At 38.8% G+C, this 10036-nt stretch overlaps 1 long non-coding RNA gene across 1 annotated transcript; it reads left to right on the top strand.

Moving 5' to 3' along the window:
* Positions 1 to 7196: 7196 nt before the first annotated feature.
* Positions 7197 to 9669, top strand: LOC112650273 (uncharacterized). The gene is made up of 2 exons (XR_003130069.1): positions 7197 to 7358; positions 8257 to 9669. It is a non-coding gene; the product is annotated as an uncharacterized LOC112650273 (long non-coding RNA).
* The last annotated feature ends 367 nt before the right edge of the window (positions 9670 to 10036 follow it).

The raw sequence follows: 10036 nt of genomic DNA, 5'->3' as shown, positions 1-10036 counted from the left end.
GTATTGATTTATTTAATCACTTCTCTTTTGATGGACACTTAGGTTATATCCAGTCCTCTGTTTATTACCAACCTTCTGTGCAATGATACTTATTCTCTATAAAGCCCTTTTTTTTTAGCATTAAAGATTTATTTGTTTATTTTAGAGAGAGAGAGAGAGAGAGGGAGGGAGGGAGGAAGAAAGAGAGAGAAAGAAAGAGAGAGCATGTGTGGGGGAGGGGCAGAGGAAGAGAGGAAGCAGAGCCCCGCTGAACATGGAGCCTAACACAGAGCTCAAGACCACAACCCTGAGATCATGACCTGAGCCAACAAAACAGGAGTCAGATGCTTAACGGACTGAGCCACCCAGGCGCCCCTATTTTTAGCATTCGTAAACAAGACATATTTCTTGTCATCAAACATCAAACATTTCTTAAGATAGTAAATATATATTTGGCTGATAATGCATAGCCTGTGGAGAATAATACAACTCTTAAGCTAATTAACATCTCTCTTATCCATAAATGCCTTTCCCTGTCTTCATATTGCCTCTTAGAAAAATCCCAGTCCATCTTTCTCTTTACATAAGATATACAGAATCCCATACCGCCACACACCTGATTTCTGGTCCCTTTTGTTTCTCAATTCTCCTTTATCTTTGGTAAGAGAGGTAAATTTTTGCCTCTCCTCATCTTAGGTTTTCAGCTGGGACTCTTTAACAAAAAACAAACAAAACAAAACAAAAAACCTCACAAAAAATAGATTAATAGTAGAAAAATAAAGAATTCATGAACTTAAGCAATGCATATCATAGGGGGAGAAGCGTAAACCAAAACTAACTCAAAATGGCAGCTTAGAATTCTAGGTAATAGCTTAAAAGGGCAGTTTATACGGCATCTTCAACAAAGAATAAGAAATTTGTAGAGTAATGAGGACAAAGGAAACTAGTTTTAGGCTTCTAAGCGTGACAAACCATGGGAAGGTAAATATATAGGGGGAAAATAATGGAGTAAGTTTTGTTTGCAGTTTCCTTTGGTGCCATCTCTGAGCTGATAAGAATGTCTTCTTCCCTCCTGATAGAGGAAAGCTCCCTTTTGCATGGGAATTTTATGTTCTGCTTCCAGCAAGAAAAATAAGATTCAGAGTGTCTTTTTTGCACCTGCTGTTTTTTGTTTTTTTTTTTTTTAATTTTTATTTATTTATGATAGTCACACACACACAGAGAGAGAGAGAGAGAGAGAGAGAGAGGGAGGCAGAGACATAGGCAGAGGGAGAAGCAGGCTCCATGCACCGGGAGCCCGACGTGGGATTCGATCCCAGGTCTCCAGGATCGCGCCCTGGGCCAAAGGCAGGCGCCAAACCGCTGCGCCACCCAGGGATCCCGCACCTGCTGTTTTTAAGTGTCTTTAATTTAAAAGACACTTGAAAACAATCAATATGCAAAATTGGGTCACATATTCTGGTTTTCTTTAGTACCAAAAGGTTTGAACACCAGTGAAAAGTGTTGTAGGGGATCTGTGAGATCTATCACCCTTGGAACTGTGGATCACCAATATGAGAAAAGAAATGGAGGTACAAATACCATTGCAATAGATTACAAATGCAGCTATGATTGAAAACCCTGTGGATATATCTACAGCAGTTAGGAGCTTGGACTTTGTTGTAGGATAGGACTTCCAGCAATTCCAGTTCTGGGTCCTATTGTGTCTCAGCTTACCTATTTCTAAAGATAAAGAAAAATGCATATCTCACAGGTCTCTGATGAGGAAGAAGTGTGACATTATCTATACTTCTGCATATAGTAATTACTTGATAAATGAACTATTACTAAATTTTAGTTAGGAATAAAAACTGAGTGCAAGTTAGTGAGAGAAGAGAAAGTGCAAGTCCAATCAGCTTCATTGGATGAGCATGATTATAAATATGCTGTTTTCATTGGGTTTAAAGAATAAATCTCTCTAAACTTTATTGCACAGATGAGGGGGAAAAAAACCCAGGGTTTATACTCTGTGTATATACATGTATATGTATATGTGTATATGTATATATGTATGTATAATATGTATATATGTATATGTATATATATTTATACTCTGTGTATATATATATATATTGGTATACCAAATGCAGGTAAAATATAATATAATATATGAAACATAATAAAATAATGATAGCATTGATAATACCTAAAATCCTCACAATAATTTTATTTTAAAAGCATTTTAGTACATATAGTCCAATTCACCAGATTATTGGATAAATAAATGGACTCTTGCAAATGCTTGGGAGACAAAACTTTATCATTATAATTTTGAGGTGATAAAGTTGAAATAAACTTCAGGGTTTTAGAATCATACAATTTTAGTGCAGACAGAAATTGACAGTGTGATGAACTGGTTTTAAAAGTTCTAGAAGTCTTAGATCCCTTTGAGAATCTGCTAGAAGCTCTATTTTCTCTCCTTAGAAAAAGAATATTTATTATGTAATTTTGGAGGGTCCACAGATGTGCTGAAGCAAATCCATGGCCTTCTAGAGTAGTGTTTTGTTTTATTCTAAAATAACTTCATTGAGATGTAACTTAAATTCCATAAAATTCACCCATTTTCAGTGTACAATTTAATGAACTTTAGTACATGTGTGGAGTTATACAATCACCAACACAATCTAATTTTTTAAACTTTCCTTCACACTGAAAAGAAATCTTAAGTCCATTTACAGTCACTTCCCATTTCTTCCCCAGTCCCAGGCAACCACTAATGTACTTTCTGTCACTGGTGTATTTTTAGGGCAGCATTTAAAAAAATTTTACTTCTATCCATAATAAGAGATAATGTTTAACATCCAACTCATAGATGCACATGCAGACACAACAAAAGTTGCACTGAACAGTACTCTTATTCTGTGTAATGTATTCTGATATATTACATTACATTATAAAAATTGATTTTATGATCCACTAACTTACAACCTCCAGTTTGAAAAACCCTATCCTAGAGGGTCTGCCCTAGGTAAAAGAGATTTGTTAAAAGTCATAAAAATTTGCTAAATGTCAAAAGAAAAACGTGTCAATGTGCTATATAGTTTAGGGCAGGAGAATAGAAACTTGGTTCATCCTAGGGGTTAGGGGGTATCTGAATGGGAGAATAGTGAGGGGTTGTTCTGGACCATGCAAGAAAGACACACCTGTTGCAAGGTGACCAAAAGCATACTCTGGAGGCCAATTGCCTAATTGCCCAGTGTAGTGTTCAGGTAATTAGAAGTGAAGCCGAGCGGCCTTTTCCACTGAGATGTCTCCTGTGGCTCTGTTACCCAGGAGGTTCTGGCAGGATCAAGGATGTTTATAATCTTCTTCAGTGACTGCAGCCTGCTTTCTGCAGTGCCCATGGACTGGCATCCCATCTACATTCAGAGCACATACCTACAAGGGCATTGTCATTCTTTTTTTTTTTAATAAGATTTTATTTATTTATTAATGAGAGACACAGAGAGAGAGAGAGGCAGAGGGAGAAGCAGGCTCCATGCAGGGAGTCCGACATCAGGCCGTGGGCTGAACGCGGCACTAAACCGCTGAGCCACCTGGGCTGCCCAAGCATTGTCATTCTTATTTGCTTTTGTGGCAAGTTAAAATGTTAGCTCTCTATCGACTGATGTTCATGTGATGATTATGAAACCTATTGCCTGTGATCCATATTTTGCATAACAAGTAGCAAATTGGCAGGTGATGGTAGCTTTCAATGTTAAGCAGTCAGATGTTGAGCAGATAATCACTCCAGTAATTGATAATAACCATGAAGATGGCTATGAAGGAAAAGTACAGAGCCCCCTGAGATCACATAACAGGTGTTACCTGGCTAGACTTGATGGATGATGAAATCCAAGCTTCTAATCATTCTAGTTTACAAGATGAGAGATGAGGGGGTATTACATTTCAGAAGGCACCTGAAGACACCCACTTCTGAGCTTTGAATGAGTCTGAAGAGATGAATAAAGTACAATGGGTAATATCCAGAACAGATATCAGCTTTTTTGGCAAGAACATATATTATTAAATACTTTGTCAACCAAAGCAATTATGGACAAAGAATAAGAATTCCGTTTCAGATTCCAATCCTAGAACATCTTAGAACCCCTTGCTCCTAGGAATAGAGCTAAAGTAGAGAATGTGTTCTGTAGCTCCTCTTGTCAAAGGAAGAACCAGATATGCAGGAATTAAATTCAGTCTAGCTTCAACAGAGTGTGAAGGGATTTAGGGAATGAAAAAAAGAAAAACTATGAAAAGTTCTTGTAGAGAATTCAGGAAATGAGAAAACAAGAAACAGAGGATTCCAAGATGGCAGAAAATTGAAACCTGAATGAGGAGAATAATAAATAGAACAACATGACAAGAGGAAGGGGAGATAAAAATGTATCCCAAGGAGGTGTAAACACAGTAAATGTGAAAATGTGATCCTCTTCATAATGAGAAGTTTGTGATAATCTGGACTATCTGCAGAAGAAATAATATGCACACTTCCAACAATAATAGTGAACCAATAACTGGCTCTTGAGAAGGAAGAGTGGGAGAATGTGAGTTGGAGGAGAGGGAAAAGAAAAAGAATGTGGAGTTGAGAGTGAAATGCTGATCTGGGAGAATCATAATTCATCAAGGAGGACGTTAAGTATTGGGTGAAAATTAACCTTTTGAATGAAAAATGAAATTTATGATTCTCTCTATGTGGCTATATGCAGATTTGATGTGGTCCATTGCTAGTCTTTCCTCAGGGCCACAATTGCGGTGGCAAATTTAAAAAGACTTGTTGAGCCCATTTTTTAAAAAAAGAAATCAGTTTGGAAGCATATTTGGGCAATAGTTTTAGAAAAAAAAAATTTGATGTACTTTAGGTGTAGAAAAATTGTCATTCATTTTTTTTTTCAGTTAAGGGCTGTAACTTTACTTGAGTTATCAAGATTTAAATGATAAAGATTCATCTGAAAATGGTGATTTAGATATTTAAATCATGGTTGCAAATAACAGGAAGACAGACATTTGGCTGGGGGCAGGTACATCTTCCTAGAACAGAGAAGAATGTATGCTTGGTCTAAAGTTTTTCGAACTGAATATGATGGAGATGAGGAGATGAAGAGAAACACCCAACCCTCTGGGGAAGTGCTGGTTGACATGGAAAGAAGACTGTGGGAGCTTGTCAGGTTTTGACAATTGGCAGGGGCCCAAAAATAAACTTGAAGCCTTAGACATCCATCCCTTGTGTAATATGAGTACAGATAGCAAGCAAGGTGAACAAAATGAACCTCAGATTATAATCAGCAGGTGTGAATTCAGATGCATCATTCCATCTACCCTGTCAGAGCCCTCAATCGGAGAAGTGTGATTGACAGGGCAGGGAGAGAGGAGAGATGATGTGTGTTAAGAAGCTACTTACCTGGGAGGGAATCTTTGTACGTGCTGGTACAAGCACCTTGGAGAACAGAAGAGAGGATGAAGCAAAAGAAAAGTGTCTCATTGTTCTACAAGTAGAGTCAAGGCCATCTGGTGAGATAGATCAAATGAATAATGCATTCCTAATATTGATCCTAAAATATTCACAGAGAAAATAAATGGTAGTGATGGAGGGTTTCAGATAGCTAGTCATCTGCCTGGGTGTCTCACTTGGTTTAAGTCAACCAAGTTCTAGTCTGTCAATAAGGACGAGTACATTCACCAGAAAAGTCATTTCTGTAAGTTAGTGGTACTATTTCTCATGCAATGTGTGTCATTTGATGGCTTCAACCCATGTGAACAGGAATTTGTACCCTGAGAACCACAAGATTAACACAAGGCTGCAGCTCTCCAGAATCTAAATAAAACTTGGGTTCAACAGTCAACTGAATAAAACAATCAAAATAATCTAAAATTTTATCTTCCCCATTTAAGAAGAAATTCTCTTCTCTTTGTCTTTTAGATAGTATGTGCAGACTATCCCTTTCGTTTTCCATTCTAATGGAGGACAGATTACAGTTTTCCATTTAACATTACACGAAATGCAGAGAGCACTGCAAGAAGGGTAAATGGTGTACCAGACATTGGTCTTCAAAACATCGTGTTAATTAGATGAAGTCAAGAGGCCAGTGTGGCTGGAGTTGGTTGTAGCATTGATTTGAGGAGGGAAATGGCAGGAGATAACCTTGGATACACAGTTGGCAGTCAGTTTGTGGAAGTCTTCAGTGTCAAACTAAGTTGCTTGAATTTTATACGCAAAGTATTGGGTGTCTGGAAATGTATGAGTGGGAAATGTCAAGATGAGAATGATCTTTAGGAATATTGCCCCCCAAGGAGGGTTGCCATAGCTAGGGTGAATTTGAGGACTGAGGAGTTTGGAAAGATACTGAATGTAGTGAAACCATATAGAAAAATAGCATAACAGTGCAAGCATGAGCTAGAAGAGGCTGGAACTAGACTCAGGATGGAGGCAATGGAAAAGAGATGGAACAAAGATTATGCAAAAGAAGAATTGTCAGGATTTAGTAAGTGAGAAAGAGGAAGGCCAGATTATTCTGATGCTTTTAGTTTGGGCGACTCAGGTAATGAAAGAGAAAATGAAGAATGAAATTATAGATAAATGACTTCCTAGTTGATAATGGGAAATCCAAGTGTAGAAGTTCAGAAAACAGCGTGAGACAAGAGAAAGCAGAAGAGGTTTGAAATTGAAGGTAGAAAAATAGATTTTGAATTCATTTTCACAGACCTAATAGCTGAAGCTACGAGAATGTCTTTTTTATTTAAAAAGACATTAATGATTTATTTGAGAGAGAGAGAGAGAGAGAACAAGTGTGTGTGTGTGGGGGGGGGAGTGAGGAGCAGAGGGAGAGGGAGAAGCAAACTGCTGAGCAGGGAGCCCCATGCGGGGCTCAATCCCAGGACTCTGGGATCATGACCTGGGCTGAAGGCAGACATTTCACCGACTGAGCCACTCAGGCGCCCCAAGAATGTAAGTTTTACCTAAAACATTCATAGTGTTAGAACTGTTTTTTTTTTGTTTTTTTTTTTCCAAATACTACTTCTCTAGCAAATATGGTCTAAGGTAAGTTTTCAAGCCTTTACCAGTCAAGGTTCAGCTGTAGACAACAGTCTAAGCAGAAAGGTCATTGGTGGTTAAAAGGTTTGTGAAATCATAGTGGAGGAGGAAGATGAGGAAACAGACTGTGGGCTGAACTTCTAGGAACAACTCTCCAAACCTCATTACAGAACTAGGCATCCAGGTGAGCTGCTGCAGCCTCCCACTGGGGCCCGGAAGTCCCTGGATCAGGGGGCACCTGCCACTGCTGCTGATCACAGAACAGTGTTGCCACAGACCTTGAGAGGAAAATGCTCATGGAATCCTGTCTCTCTCTCTCTCTCTGAAGGTCTTTCTGATCCATTATTCAAAACTAAAAACTTAAAGGGACCAGGGGATTTTTGTTTCTAAGCTTTCCAGCTTTTGTATTCTAGAAGGGATTTGGCATAAATGTTGAATAAGCCAATCTGCAAAATTCAACATAGTGTCTCAGCCTCATTTTATACTGAATACCTGTTGTCAAGCTGGACCTTCGGTTTGTATGACTCTCTTTAATCAGACCAATGAGAATGCAGTCCTGCTCTTTCTGTAGGCACTACATTGTGTTTCTTTGTTATTAGCATATTCTCCACAGATCTACTAGTTCAGACATGACAGTAAAGGCAAAGCATGCTTCTGCTGTGCTTTCTGGGTCTCTTCTGCTCTGGGTCTTTTTTTTTTTTTTTTAAGATTTTATTTATTTATTTGACATGAACGGGGTGTAGAAAGAGAGAGAGTGCAGCAGGGAGATGGGCAAGGGAGGGGGAGAAGCAGGTTCTTCATTGAGCAGAGAGCTCGATGCGGGTCTCTGTCCCAGTACCCTGAGATTATGACCTGAGCCAAAGGCAGAAGCAGAGGCTGACTGAGTCAATTAAGCCAGGTGCCCCAGTAAGGGCCAAGGTTCTGAGGTTGTGTCCAGGAACAATGGAAAAGCATGCCAAGATTGATTAATAATAATAATAATAACAATAATTGAGGAGAGGGCACTGGTACTTTTTACTTGCCATCTCCATACTAGATCATTGTTTCATTAGTGATAAGCTTATTGCTTTGTGTGACTACAGATGACTACTTTTACATGTTAGAAGAAACAGCCACTTCAATGTGGCTGTTTTAGTGGCTGAATTTTTTTTTTTTTTTTACTAGTAGAATGCATTCTAAGCCCTAGGTACCTTTAACTTTTTTTTTTTTTTTTTTTTAAACTCTAGGTCTATTCAGTGGTACCCACCAGGCTTCCTCTACAACTCTGCTGATTTTGCCCTATATTTTTCTGGAATTGCTGCCTCAGAAGGGTCAGGCCCCGCAGTGTGTGCTTGTGGGACGTGGATGAAATGGTATCAGGTGTGGTGGGTACTGCTAGGAATGGCCTACAATGAGCAACTTCCAGTTCTCAAGGAGGGATGCACTGCCAGCCTGAGGGGATGAACTCTTCTAGAAGAATCCCTCCTTCTATTGGGAGGGATTTACTCACCAGGGACCTGGAAAAGTCAATCTTGGGTCTTCTGAATGTCTCCCTCTGCTCCTTGGTATTCATACTTGAAGGTCACTTGCTCTCTGATGCTTCACTGATGACCTCTTCCATCCCCACACCAAACAGAATTAGCACTCCTTTCTATGTATTCTCATATTACTTGGTACACACACCCTCTGCTGTAGCAAATATCGAATTACTTTTTTTTTAAGTAGGCTTCACACCAATGTGGGGCTTGAATTCATGACCCTGAGATCAAGAGTTGGATGCTTAACGATTGAGCCACCCAGCTGTTCCTCAAATTACATTTTGTTTATGTACATGTTATGTTTTCAAGTTGAGTTGCTCAAAGGTAGAGGCTGCTTTTGTAAAACTACTACTGAATGAGCATTGTACATATGTTATCTCATTTGGTTCTTCCAATAAGCCTAATAAGAACTAGGGAAAGAACAGCTAAATATCATGCTTCATTGTCAGGTAAATGCTTAGTAGAAACAGGGATGAAAGTAGGCCAAGTTTTATGTGTATATGTAGCACAGTGCTTGGCATTAGGCATGGTGTGTGTGGGGGGGTTGCCAATAAATGCTCATCAAATGAGTAAGTAATTAAGTGAATAAACTATATGCTACAAACTACAAGGAAGCCTTTTGATTTCTAGCTATAAACATGTCCTTTCAGTTATTCTCACAGCTCTAGGCTGCTGCAGACTTTAATTCAAACCAGACCTAAATAACTAGGAAGAGAAGGATATATCACAAAACAAAATTATCAGAAACAATGCAGCTAACCACCTTACTTAAGGTCATCTACTGAGCTTGGCATTCCTGATAATGTACTTCTCATCATAGTGATTATTTAAAGATTCAATTTAAAATGTTAATACTGCAGTGTCAGAAACATACAAATATGAAGAGAAGATGAAATCAAAGAAAGCTTCATTTCCCGTTATAAATTAAACTTTGTCATGCACTGTGTTCAGATGAGAAGTTTTCTTTTGCTAAATAAGACCTACCTAAGGAAATTTGATAGAAAACTGACTTAACCTATATTTGTAGTCTTTACTGATTACTAGTTTTTGGTACCATTACCTTCCAGTGTCCCAAAGGAGCGCATTGCTCTGATTTTAATGAATAAAATTATTTTACTACTATGTTGGTATTAGATCTAGTGATCTGTTGTCTGCTGGCATAATTAATAAATGGCAGTAAGGTGTTTGAGTTTGTTTCTGGCTTTTCTTTTCTGCTGTGACATGGGTTTTTCCATCACTAGGTCTTCTTTCACATTTACCAATGAGAGGGATAGAGGTGGGGAGTGGTCATGCGCTTCCAGGGTGCTGCACAGGGAATGCTGGACTCTATTCCCCTGGGTTCATGAGCTCACCTTGTTTCCATGTGTCACCACACATGTGTTGGATCCTGGTGGAAAAATAGTGAGTCTGAGTGGAAATATCAGGGAGTGGGACAGCTGCATTTCAAAGCCTTTCATTTCCTTTTCCTCTGCATCCAGCGTATGGCTAA

This window comes from Canis lupus, chromosome 11 (assembly GCF_003254725.2).
Source record: "Canis lupus dingo isolate Sandy chromosome 11, ASM325472v2, whole genome shotgun sequence".
NCBI lineage: Eukaryota > Metazoa > Chordata > Mammalia > Carnivora > Canidae > Canis > Canis lupus.
This window is presented reverse-complemented; position numbering and strand designations above follow the sequence as displayed.